Genomic DNA, 13,594 nt, shown 5'->3' with positions numbered 1-13,594 from the left:
ATTTCATACCTTGGTACCCAGTTAATAATTTATTTTTCACAAAGCTCTACCTGCAACTGCAGGGAACTTTGCCCAAAAATTTCGAGTTCTTTATCTCCGCCTTCTTCTACTTGATTATCATTATTGTCTACACATGCCCATGTTATTGGAGGCTCAATATCAGGAGATTCCAAAAGAACTATAACATCTGTTGGTAGGCTTTTTTATAGTTTAATCTTTGGCGTTCCTTTAGATTTATAGTTGAAAGCACTGGGTCAGAGGAATCGCATGCTCTATTAAACACATCTGATATAGTATTCAGGCGACTGTTTTTCCTTGCATGAGAAAACATATCGAGTTTGTACAATTTTTTGCGCTCTTCTGACGCATTTTCACGGTGAACCCCTAGAAGAAGTACGCAGGTTTCCATAATTTGGTGCCAATGTACCAGTACTTTATGCAAAATTTGAGACATTGTAAGTGGTATAAGTATTAACGTATAAGTACATCAAGTACCTACTCTAAGTTTTTATGGGCATACCTCAAACCCTAAAATTATGTAAACACTTTTCAAAACGGCATGCAACAATAGCATTGAATTTTCTGTTTCATAGACTAGTTCAAATGGTAATTTTCACTTTAACCTTGGTCCTGCCTCAGTATACGTCAAGCGTTTACGACATCATCTTAAGAAACTCAATTACGAACGAGGATGCAAGCCATTGCGCAGGCTTTTCTGTTGCATTTTCGTAAATTAGTATTATTCAATCCGAAAAACTGAATAAACTTATATTTTATTAAGATTTGCTGAACATCACTTAATTCATTTTCATCGATATTTTGCAAAACAAACTGCTTCACAGCAGTTTGTTGGCGGGTGATGTTGCTTCAAAAATCAAGCAACGTTGAATAACAAGACGTAAATACAACTGCAACATTGAGTTTTGCCGTAAATCGGGCAAAAACGGGCAATAAAGTTAACCACTATTTGATTGTTAACAGATTAGTTAATAACATTCAGCTTTAATATTGCCTCGACCGATCTAGACGCACAAGTTACACTCCACAGAAACACAGATACATTTGTTAGCAGCGGCCTAAAAACATACCAACAACACATTGCACGATTGGACAATATATCACATGTACTAAAAATTTAGTGCCAATAATTAATATTACATACCTTGACGATTAAATTTCATATTCAAGCTTTTTTGTTTGATTTAATTTTTGAATATAAAATTGATAGAAAAAATAACAAATTTTCCCGAAAATTTTTTTATTAGAAGGTCGAGACCATAGTCTTTAAATATGGGCGAATAACAAATTACGAACGAAGTCTAAACTTTTTTAAAAATATGTTTTAGTATTCTTGAAGTATTCTAATACAAAAAATAAAGTCAATTTAATGATACCGAACACAAAAAAAAAAAATGTAAAAATGCCGCACTTTGCGACTTTTTGTCCATAGTGCACTGTTGGGTTTGTCATAAGATATTGCCTATCGATCTGCAAGCTGTGTTTGATTAATTTATTTGAGGGGCACTATAAAATACTGAGTAACAAATGTTTGAAAAAAAGAAAGAAATTTTGGTCATAATGTCAAGCGGCATTTCGGAAAACAACCGCGCAATAAACGATTTTTCTTTATTTAACTTAAAATGAGAAAGCAAAAGTCATAGATTACTGCGAAAAGTAAATATAAATAATATACGCCTTTTATTGATTGTATTTTTGTCATAGCTACGGTTATGTTTATTTCTTGAAATGTGCAAGTCTTTAAATAAATGACATTGAGCTTATAGTGTAAATGTTAGAATTGATACATATGTATATGCAAATAAATAGATTTTGATGATAGAAAAAGTTTTATATTTGAGATGCTAAACTTGGTTTTGAATCATACACAACTTTATATGGATAAATAAATAAAATGTATATACATACATATATCATATATAAAATATGTACAAAGAAGTTAATGAATAGAGCATAGCTTTATAAAAAAAGTTTCACTGCAACGTGGAAACGTGGGAAAACAAACTGTCATTGATTCGCTGCAGGAGATTTGAATCGTGTGCTCAAGATGGCGAATAATTATTTATTGTTTTCTTTTCGCTTTTTTTGAAACTTCTTGTTTATGTGCACTTTATTTGCCAACTGCAGTCGCATAGAGCAAAAGAGCTTTTGGGTAATTAAAATGCTGTATAAAGTGCATTCAATGAAACGCAACCTTTTGATTCCGCCTGTGATGTAAGCCTACGGGCTCGCCAGCGTTTTCGATTGGGATTGAGATTGGGGTCGGTGGTTGGGGATGGTGATGGGGATGGGGATGGGGAATGGATTTCATTCGATTCGGTTTCGTTTTCATCGGTTGCTCAGTTAATCAGTGCCTATAGTTTTGCTTTGCTTTTGCCATTTCCATTGATGGAATTGAATTTAAAAAAGTGCTGCATATCGATTGGCTTCGTTCCTTTCTGATGCCGTTTGGGTCAAAATTAAGAGGGCTTGATGAGGTCAGCACATTGCTGTGATATAATGTGATACTACCAGCCACTTCTCGACTCCGGCAGCCGCATCGTTAAGCTAAATAAAGTTTATTTAATAAACTAGCCGTGCTTCCGTTGGTCAGACTTGTTGCCCCATCTCTCTATCTCTATCTCTCTCGCCCTCGCCTTCGCCCTCGCCTTCGCCCTCGCCATTGCTCTCTCGCTCCCACTTTCCCTTTAGCAATTAACCGTTTCCAGCTTTCGAAATGTGTTGCATACTTTCGAGCGAAGTGAATTCTCCGGCTTTTGAAATTTGTTGCATACTTTCGAAACGCTTTTTTCTTACTGTTCTTTTCTTAAAGAAGATCTAATTATTAGCACGCATATTGTACGTATAAAAGAAAAGAAGTGCAAAGGCGTGTACCAAATCAAATTTTTGCGACTCGCATTATTTAAACAAATGAGTGTGCTGGCAGCAGCCACACATCATAGAATTTATGCGCCTGGGAAAACCGCTATAAGCTTTTTGCCAAGACATGTGTCATGTCAAGGCCTCAAAAGAATGCAACAAAAAAACAAAATAAAAAAAACAAAAAAGAACAGCAATAAAAAAACAACGCAACACAATACAAGGGAAGGCAAAAGCAACAATAAATATAACAAAGGCAAAAGACAGCAACCAACAACAAAAAAGTAGCAGCAGCAACTTGAAGATGACAACGCAAGCGCATCTTTGAGTCCTTCACGTCGAGTAGTCGGTTGAGTTCCTGTGCTGCGTGTGTGTGTGTGCGTGTGTGTGTGTGTGTGTGTGTGTGTGTGTGTGTGTGTGTGTGTAGGCATTTTGTGCGTATATGTCGACTACTCCATTTTACTATGCTTGCTACATAAGGAGCGGTTGTATGTGTCCTTGAATATTTGGATAAAATGCCTCGATTCGTTGCGATTGTTTTTTTTGTTTTTTGATTTGATATGATTTGATTTGTTGTCGCTGCGTGCTTTAAAGCCACGACTGATTGTTACATTTCAGTGGATGCTACTGCAAATTTCTCAGTCCACGCTGTGCACGCTGCCAATGCTTATTTACATACAGAAGTGGCAAGTGTCTTCGGCGTGTGTGTGTGTGTCTTGCATCCACATCTTAATTATATTTGCGCGCGACTTTGTATGTAAGTATTTCAGAAACAGATGTCTGCTTGTGTGACAACACACTAAAAATATCTCAAGCATGTGGCATGGTATGCCAGCCAGACAGCCAGCAGTTGCGAGCAGCAACAACGTTACGTGTGACTCTGTGTGTGTGTGTGTGAGTGTGTGTGTGGCACTCAGTAACACCATGCTTCTCACCACCAGAGTGTGCACAACAACAGCATGGACAGCGACAGCGAGAACGACAGCAGCAACAATCCCACCGCAATCTTCAATCCCAAAAAATTCCACAATGCCCATTCCCAATCTCTTTCTGCATAAATAGTAAATGTCAATGCATGCAGCGTGAGAGAGTGAGAATCCGCACTTGTGTGCGTGTGCAAGAGAGAGAGAGAGAGAGAGAGAGAGAGCGGATATTGTCGAGCGTGTGGATGCTCGTGCATAAAAATTTCCCAACTTGTAGTAAGTGAGAGCCACAAAATATCTATGAAAAAATATCCGCGAGAGAGATAGCTAGATTGAGCGTGAGAGAGTGAGAGAGAGAGAGAGAAAGAGAAAGAGGCAGAGAGAGAGAGAGAGAGATATAGAGAGATAGAGAGATAGAGAGAGAGAGAGAGAGAGACGGACGCTGAGTGTGGAATAAAGATAGTTGGCTAGGAAGAGGAGCGGTCGCTGAAGAAAATGCTGCGCAAATACTCCCGCGCAGCGCGAGCAACACATGGACAACGGGACAGCGACGGGACAACGAGAGTGAAGAACGGATGGTGGATGCTGCTGGCTGGCTGCAGCTTCAGCTGCCAGCTGGCCTAGTTATTCAGCGAGGAATAAGGTGTGTGTGTTTACTTAGTGCTCGCGCTCTTTGCCAAAAACCACAGCAGCCGCCCAGATGCCAAGTCCCTGACGTCGTTCCTTGTGTGTGTGTGTGTGTGTTCGCGGGTGTGTGTGTGTGCGACTCTCTCGCTGTTTGTGTGGTCTGATTGTGTCACTATGTCAATAGTTGGCGTTGGTCTTCTTGGCAGGTACTCCAACAGCCACTTGCTGAGAGTAGTGGAAGCGCCCTCTCTCTCTCTCTCTCTTTGCTCTTTGCAGCTTACTCGTATGTGCAGTCACCCCCCCATTTTCCACTTCCCATTTCCATCATCTTCTGCTTCTGTTTCTGCTTCTTATTCCCCTGCTGCTTGTTACAAACAACAGCAACGTAAGGCGCCTCGTTATTATGTTTACAATGTTGTGTAAAGTTGTAAATGAAGCACAAAGACAACACATATGTATTCCGCTCTCACTCTCTCTCTCTCTCTCTCTCTCTCTCTCTTTTTTTTCTCTCGTTCTCTCTCCCCCCTCTGTTACTCTGTCTGTGCATTGTGTACACACACAGGTGTGGAGTGCGTGTGTGGGAACAACGAAAGGCAATGAACGGGCAGCAGCAGCAGCACAAAGTTCACTCTATTCCCATGTCGCATGTCTGTCCCACGTCCCATGTCCCATGTCCCTGCTGTGTTTGTGTGCGCCTTTTGATTTCTGATTTGATTGTCCATCCATTTCAGTACCTGTCCATTTACAATGGATATTAATTATGTATGCCTCAAAGCTACTGCACAGTTAGAGGAGCAACAACTACAACTACAGCTACAACATGCCTATAAAATTGGTTCGCCAACTAAACACAGCAAACACGCAGCCGAAAAGTATTGCATACTTTCGGAGCCCACACCAAAATTGGATACTCCTCGCCTGAGCGCAACTTTGCTCCTCAGCTGTTGTCGTTGTTGTTGCTGCTGTTGTTGAGGGAGAGCAAAGGATGTGGGCGTTGTGGACGGTTGGCGTCGCACCATGATTAGATTGGCAAATCGTACACCATTCAATTTGACAGAATTCAATTCATGGAAATATTCAATTTGTCTGTAATTTTTTATTTATTTTTCCCTCGATTCGTTTACGTTTACGTTTTCATTTTCGTTTTATTTATTTCTTTTTCTCCGTGACTTCTTTTTTTCCACTTGTATTTTGCGCTACTTTAGCCAGCCGGAATTCCGCTATTTATGTACTGAGCATGTGTATGTACACACAGCCGATATGCATATACATATATACGTACATATAGATGTACATACATATGTATATATGTTCACACTAAGTAGAGTTAAGCACGCCAAAAAACAGAGACCAGAGAACCATATTCGTAGTCATAGTGCTATTTGCAGTCACACTCGTAGTTGTGCTTGAGCTGAAATTATTTATTACTATTGCCGAGGTCAGGGTTTTTCTTTCTTCCTCTGTTTTCATTGCTTTTTTTGGCTGGAAACAACATTCAGCTGCTTGAGGTCAACTGAGAGAAACATTTCAGCCTCCCCCTGTCCGTCCTCCCCGCCAAAAAAATAGTTGTCATCATTTTGATAAATACATCATTTTAGTGCCCCGTGATGTTGAGCTGTTGTTTTATGTGCGAACAAGAAACCTAAAAGCAGCGAAGCAGCGGCAGAGAAGTTCTCTAAACTGTAAGCTGCGAGCTCCTCGCATTGTAGCCCAGTGTTAAGTGATGCTTAACCTGAAGAAGGCTGATGCAACCGACACTCGAAACAATAAGAAAAACCAATAAGCAGGCGAGAAGCAACAACAGCAACACAGCAACAGCAGCAGCAGCAGCAAGCAACCAACACCTAACCAATTAAAAGTTTTTAAAAACTTTTCGAATTAACTCTAAAACAACTTAATTTTTTGCTCGAATATATTTCAGCCCGCATTGAGTGCTTGCCTCCCCCGAAAATTGCGTTCCCCTTGTTAAGCAGGATACGAGGGGGCGCCGAGGGGAGTCATGGAAGGTTCTGCTGCTGTGTCTTCTAGTTGAGCAAGTTTACTCTTCTCTTGGGTATCGTTCGTTCTGTTTGCGCTCTCTCTCTCTCTCTGGCTCTCTCTCTCTCTCTCTCTGTCGTGCTCTCTCTCTCCCTTTCTCTTTCTCTTTCGCTTGAGTCTAAATAATATCCCAATTTTTCGCAGATAAATCCATTTTGTCGTGTAAAATAGGGGCGTTGATGCTACGTATTTTTGTCCTACATCTCATCTGAGGGGGGTGGTAATGAGGCGAAAGGACGGAAGAGGGGGTTGCTTCGATTAAAGTCAGCAACACGCTGGCTAAGAGACGACCCACAGACACTTGTCTCTACAGAGCTTTGGCTGAATGCGAACTAAAAAGAGAATCGAGAGAGAGTCTCAGATAACACGCTTAGAGAGCAAACTCAAGAGAGAGAGAGAGAGAGAGAGAGAGAGAGAGAGAGAGAGAGAGAGAGAGAGAGAGAGAGAGAGCGAGATGCTGGCCCAGACTCCCAATCACCGGCTCCAACATGCTCCAATACTCCATTGCCCCATTGTTGTTGCTGAGCGTAATTCTTGCTGTTGCCGTTGTCGGTGTCCGTGCTGGCGTTGGTGCCGTATATCTGCGGCTGCGTCGTCGTTGTTGACGCGATGTTTGCTGGCAAAATGTGGACGTCGGTATTTTGGGCCGCGCGCGGTGACCACGTCGTCGCGTGCCCATGTCCTGCAGACTGCAGACGTATGCGAGCGCTTTAGAACGTTGTTTGCAATCGCGGAAAGTGGCAACGGGAAATCAGCAAAAATATACAAAAAAAAAAAAAAAAAATAACACTGAAACAGAAAAAAAGAAAATAATAAACGGTGACGACAGTAGCTAACAGCAAATAGCGAATAGCGACTAGCAAATAGCACATCAGCAGCGATAGCAATAGCAATAGTGACAACGGGCACAAGAGCATAAGCATATATACTATAGCGATAACATAATACTATACTCTATAGACACAGTATACCGTATATAAACTGCTAACTGCAAACTGTCAGCGGTCGCCGCATTTACAGAAGCTATAGCCGGAGTCGCAATCGGTCGCAGTCAGAGTCAGAGTCGAAGTCGAAGTCAGCGGAATCAGCGAACACGGCAGAGAAAAGAAAGAAACTACCAAGCGATAAAAGCGACATACACAAACATACACAAACACACATACACATACACAAACACACATACACATACACAAACACACATACACATACATATACATATACACATACACATACACATACACATACACATACACAAACACACATACACATACACATACACATACACATACACGCACACACGCGGTGACACAGAGCACACAAGGAGACACCCTGAAAGAAAAAGGGCAGCAGCAAAAAAAGGCACACTGTATTCAATTAAAAACCTCAACTGATGCAGCTGCTCTTTGGATAAAAATCAAATAACCCACGCGCAGGCACCCATCGACATATATATATACGAGAGTGTGTATACGTGTATGTGTATATATATATGTATATCGATATAAAAACGAAAAGTATCAAAAAATGAGAAGCAGACAGAGATAAAGATTGCGATTACACATAATTGCGATTCGGTGAGCAGGCGCATTCAAACAACCAAACGAAACGAAACGAAACGAAACGAAACGAAACCAAGCTGAAATCCAAAAGTTTAAAAGAAATAAAAACAAAAAGTACATAGCAAGCAATCGGGCAAAGCTGCACCTTTAATACGACAACAACAAGAAAATATTTTGCAATATTTTATAAAGATTTTTTGGCATTTTTTTTTTTGTACTGTTTGCTCGCAACAATGACAAACAAAAGTGTGTTCACATAGTTAAGTGTGCTGTTTAATTCGATTAAGAAGCAAGCGCATCAACAACAAAATAATCAACTTCAAGGATATGGATTTAAATCGGCAACAATAAATATTACAACAACAATAGCAGAGCAAGTGGAGGAGGAGCGGCAACAACAGCATCAAGCATTAAAAGCGAATGCCGCTGGCGCATAGGTAAAGTCAATATAATGCTAAATAATATATCTTATTACAAAAGGGCAAAAAGGCATTGCATGCTTACAGGCGCCACAGTTTCACACACACACAAACACACATGCACTTGTATTGTATACTCACACAGAGCGTGTATCTGCTTATGCATGAGCGTATTTGTGTGAGTGTGTGTGTTTGTGTGCGGAAAACATTTGGCAAATTCGTCTCAATTATTTAGATTTATATTGTAGCTAATCACTTAATTGGTTTTTCATCATCCCAAGTGTTTAGCGGCGGAAACAGTTTGGCAACTAGGCAGCTTGGCAACTTGGCAAGATTGCCCCACTTTAAAGCCACTTGATTTCGCTACAGATTCCTATGATAATGGCATTTCGTGATGTTAACAACAGTTCGTGTTGTACACGATGTAGTTATCTATATTGGTTAGTTTCATGTCTGATTTTTGGAGATCGCAGTTTGGCGAACAGTGAAGATCAAGATCATCTGAGATATATCAAGGTGAATGATGAATTCTTTTTGTATGCTCAGGAACGAATATGAATAAATATATACACAAATGTACAACTATGAATCTACATTCAAACCACAAACATATGTACATTACTCGTATGTATATAGATAAGTACATATGCTTCTAATTGCACACTGCTTCAAATATCTGAAAGATTTTCGCATCCATCGCCGCATCACAATCACAGACGGTGGTTGCAGAGTGGAGACGGAAGCGGTGGCGGAGGCAGCCTCCTTCGTCAGCTGCGCATGACTGTCATTCATGATACGAAAATTGTTTTCACCCGTCGGGCCATTTGTTCGTCGTATATTAGATTAGGAGATTTGCCTTGGTCCTTGGTCCAAGGGGCCGGCTGGCCGCTGTGTCGGTCTACCCATCGGTCTGTCGGTCGGTTCCTGGCAGCCAGCAATGAGGCAGCGTTGTGTTGGTTGCCTGGCTTGGGGAAGGGGGCGTTTTAGTTAATTGGATATTGAATGTAGCCTGCTCTGTCCCACAGTCATCATCATCATCTCTCGCCAGCTCTAATTTTTCCTTCGCTTGGACAGTTTTCAGCTTTTGCTAAGGCTTCCCTTCTCCCGGACTCACTCACAAACTCACACACACACACACACACAACTGCAACCACACACTCGTCTTGGGCGCGTTTTCGTTGAGGTCGGCTTGAGCATGCGTCGGCATCAGCTTCGGCATCGGGATTGGCAATCGGCTTTTGGCTCCATCAGCGGCATCCCGTTGTTCGTATCAGCATCAGCTTCGGCATCGCGTTGCTCGGCACATTTTTGTCTACAACTTGCAAAGCAGATGCTGAGAGAGAGAGAGAGAGAGAGAGTGATGCGAAGAGAGCAACTTGTTCGAGAGAGAACTTAATTAGAGAGCGACATACACAGGCGAGATGGCAATAGAGCGAACGAGAGAGCAAGTGTGGAAGAGAGCGCGTTTCTGTCTGGGTTGTCAGCTGCCTGCAGACTGTAAGTGTGGTAGAGTGTGTGAGCACACTCGCCAAACCTTAGATCGACTACATGCGTACACTGTACCCACACATGCGAGTGCGTGTGCTGTGTGTATATGTCTCAATGTAATCGTCAGCAAGCCGCTGTCGGCGGCGCCTGGCGAAAGTCCAATGTCCCATGTCCGGACACCGGAATGATGTAGGGTGTGGGTGATGGGGGAAGGGGACCCCCAGGGCAGGAGCGACGGATTCCACAGGGCAACGTCTGCATGCCAGAGAGAGATTTGTTATGTGTCCCGAATAGTGAACTGCCCAGAAGATTCTTGAGCTCAGTCAGCATGTTTTGTTTTGTTTAGTTTTCAGTTTATTGTTTCTCCTCTACTTCTTGTTCTTCTCCTTTTCCTCCTTAGCCTTCGCCTTCGCCTTCGCTTTCTCCTTCTGAAGCTGCCGATGCTGCTGCTGCTACTTGCAATGCCTCCTATTTATCTACTATGTTCTCCCTCTGCTTTACTGTTGCTTCTTGTTTTGTCGAACTGAATTGCGGAATTTTGTTTTTGTCGGTTTGTTGTAAATTGTACGGTACGCTGCCCGAGTTGTCTGCTCGCTCTTTAAACGTGTCTCTCTCTTCAGGATACCAACAATTTCCAATAGAATTTGTATTACTCGTACGCCCGGTGTTTCAGTCGGTTTTTTACACGATTCACACGATTCACATTCACACCTCAAAATGTATGTATGAAAGATATACATATGTATATACAGCTCTGTGTGTGTGTGTGTGTGTGTGTGTTTGCAGACTTGTAGGGCTTTTGCTATATGCCAAACAATCAGGTCTTCACTTTTGCTTCAGTAGGTAAAGCATACTTTTAGGTGCAAAGCGACTGATTAAATTAATGTGATGCCTTTTCAGCGACCTAATGCTGCTGGTAGCCGGAACAGTTGTGCATCCGAGAAATTGATTTGATAATCGCAAAGGTAAATAACGATTTCGATTTGTGTGTGTGTATGTGTATATATGTGTGAGTTTGCTCAATAAGCCTCCGGTTCTTTGCGCCACTCAAAGCTAGCACACAAAGACCCCAGAGAGTAATGGCAAAAGTAACAGCAACAGCAACAGCAATCGCAGTGGCAATGCCATCTTGGGCTTACGTATAAATCTGACATCCAACCAGCCATAAATGTTCCGAAAATCAGCTTGGAGCCATGTAAGCGAACCCACAAAATTTGTAGTACACTTCGTGGTTGGTATGGAGACACAAGAACAACAGTAACACAACAGTAACAAAAACAATATCATATAAACAACAACAGCAAAACTTACACCAGCAATTCCCTTAACAGCAACAGCAACAGCAACACAATCACAAGCACAACAAGGCGACCCCACGAGTTGGAATTTTGTTCAGTTATTTTGTGTTGTATTTGTTGTTTGCACTCATAGTACGTATATATATGTATGTGTATGTCTATGTATGTTTGTATATTTGTTGTTTCTTTGCGGTTTATTGCGCGTTGAGCCTATGCAAAGCAGATAGATCGCCCCTAGCCGAACCCAAAACAATGATCGCTGTAGTACAATGCTTGCCACAAAAACGAACAGTAAAACGAACAGCCGAAAAAAAAACTAGAAAAGAAAATGGGAAAATACAAAAATGAAAATGAAAATAGAAGCGAATCGAAGCGAGGAAGAGAAGTGCTGGATGATTATGCAGCCGCATGATTGAAGCTGTGGCAAGTTGGTACCCCCATTTCCTATTCCCCAAATGTGGCACCCGTAGCTGACGGGGCTGAAGCTCTACATACTCTATCTGCGACTGCGGTTGCGGCTGTCATTAACAGGGTGGTTCTGCGATGCCAAATTCGGATTATGTGTGTGGCCAGTGGCCAGTGGCCAGTGTGGCACAGGCACAGGCACAATCCACAATCAAACTTTCAAGCAAACCGCTTGCCACAGCCACAGCTATACCCATAGCCTGCCAAAAATTTTCCAATTGTTGTGGACTCTGGTGGAAGGCGAGGAGCGAGGAGCGAGGTGCAAACGGTGGATATGAGGTCAGGGTCAAAATTATAAAAATAAAATAAAACCAAAAAAATAGATAGGAGTGCTGGCTATTAGCATCATTGACTAACCGTGACAGTTATGCATTTTTAAGCTACCCGAACTCTGATCTCGTTGTTTGTAGCTTCTGCTGCCAAGTCTGTGAGTCGAATAATACGAAAAATATATTTATTTGGCCCATTCGATTGTCCAATCATTACGATGTATCAAACTCTTACTGCATATTTTTGCAATCTTACGTTTTTCAATTAGCTCTCTTGCTGTCTTTCTTCCGATGCAAACATCTCTGAGATTAGCATTTCATCCCAATGACTCGCTTAGTGTGCTCGGAGATTTGTTTGACTACTCAGTAAATATTTAAGCATTAAAAAAACATCATGAATGAGATTTTCATCATGAGATTTTCATAAACCGTTCACAATTACATGAATAAAAATGGAGTTATTAATGAGAATAAACACCAATCAATTGAAATATGTTCATTCACTATTTATTTGAAATTATGCAAATAGTTATATTATATGTTAGTTTGTGGAAAATTATTAGTTTAGTTAATGAAGACGCAGATTTTTTTAAAAGTCATCTTTAATTCATTTCTAACAAATTTCCTCAATTTAATAGATTAGACGGAGTATTTTAAAATTATAATTTGTAGTATCTAACAAAAAAAAAATATGCAACAGTGAAGACAAAACATTTAAAAAATTCATCAATATTCAAATTGTTTTCATTTATTAACCTAATTGAAGGCAATTTCTTTATCTTCTATGAATTAATAAACAAGCATATAATTGGTTACACAAAATAATTCGCAATATTAAAAAAAAAAGCGGAAAGTTGCACAATTTTTTTGTCTTTATATTTGTACTTAAAAGTTATTGCTTGAGCTAATGAAGATCACAAATTTTATAATGACATTTATATTCAAGTTTTCGGTTGTTTCAATAGAATTTTTGTGCCTTAATAAACATGGATTCAACTTTAATTCAACTTTACTTTTCGTAATATCATAAGAAAAAAAAAAAATTGAACAATGTTGCTGTCTTTTCAATTACACTTTCGGAAAAAGTTTTCTACATTCAAATTTTATTTTCATTTACTTCTCTTGTAACGAGAAATTGAAACGAAGACCTTCATAAAGTTATTTCTATTATAAATTGAAAACCTTTTCGCTTCTAATTGAATGTATTGCTCAGCTTCTGAGAATCAATAAGCATGCATGGCAAATTACTGCGATATGCATTTTTTGATTTAAATCTATCACAGCCATTGGCCTTCCATTACTTGCATCATAATCAATAAGCTGCTTCGCTTTCGCGACGAGGCTAACACAGTTACTCCCTCGGGATTTCAGATTGAAATGCAATGCGCCGAGTGCAATTAAGCTGATACGGTTAATGGTTGATAATTGTCAATCAAGTTTATTGCCAAATAAAAAATGAAATCGATTTACATGCGGCAACTGAAGCAAACAAAAAAGAGAATACCATACATCAATTGAATTGAGAGTATCGAAAACGGATTTTGTAATTTTATAATTGTTGTAATAAACAAACGGCATCTGTAAAAAACAAAGCGAGAGGGAGAAAAAAAGCACTTTATTCAGGGACATTCG

The 13,594-nt window shown here is 40.4% G+C and overlaps 1 protein-coding gene across 20 annotated transcripts in view; it reads left to right on the top strand.

Annotated features, from left to right (window-relative positions):
- The window catches only part of LOC132797745 (zinc metalloproteinase-disintegrin-like protein F1), a 62,168-nt gene that overhangs the window by 4,587 nt on the left and 43,987 nt on the right, over positions 1–13,594 (top strand). For 5 of the 20 annotated variants that reach the window (XM_060809520.1, XM_060809519.1, XM_060809517.1 and 2 more), the window contains exon 1: positions 7,169–8,460. The exons of 1 other annotated variant lie outside the window; for it this stretch is intronic. The gene's annotated coding sequence lies outside the window, so the exon portion shown is untranslated. Of the gene's footprint in view, positions 1–7,162; positions 8,461–13,594 lie in introns of those variants that run through there. 14 more of the 20 variants (XM_060809505.1, XM_060809507.1, XM_060809499.1 and 11 more) reach the window with 5 other exon arrangements.

The sequence above is a fragment of the Drosophila nasuta genome, unplaced genomic scaffold (genome assembly GCF_023558535.2).
Source record: "Drosophila nasuta strain 15112-1781.00 unplaced genomic scaffold, ASM2355853v1 ctg18_pilon, whole genome shotgun sequence".
NCBI classification, from domain to species: Eukaryota; Metazoa; Arthropoda; class Insecta; order Diptera; family Drosophilidae; genus Drosophila; species Drosophila nasuta.
This window is presented reverse-complemented; position numbering and strand designations above follow the sequence as displayed.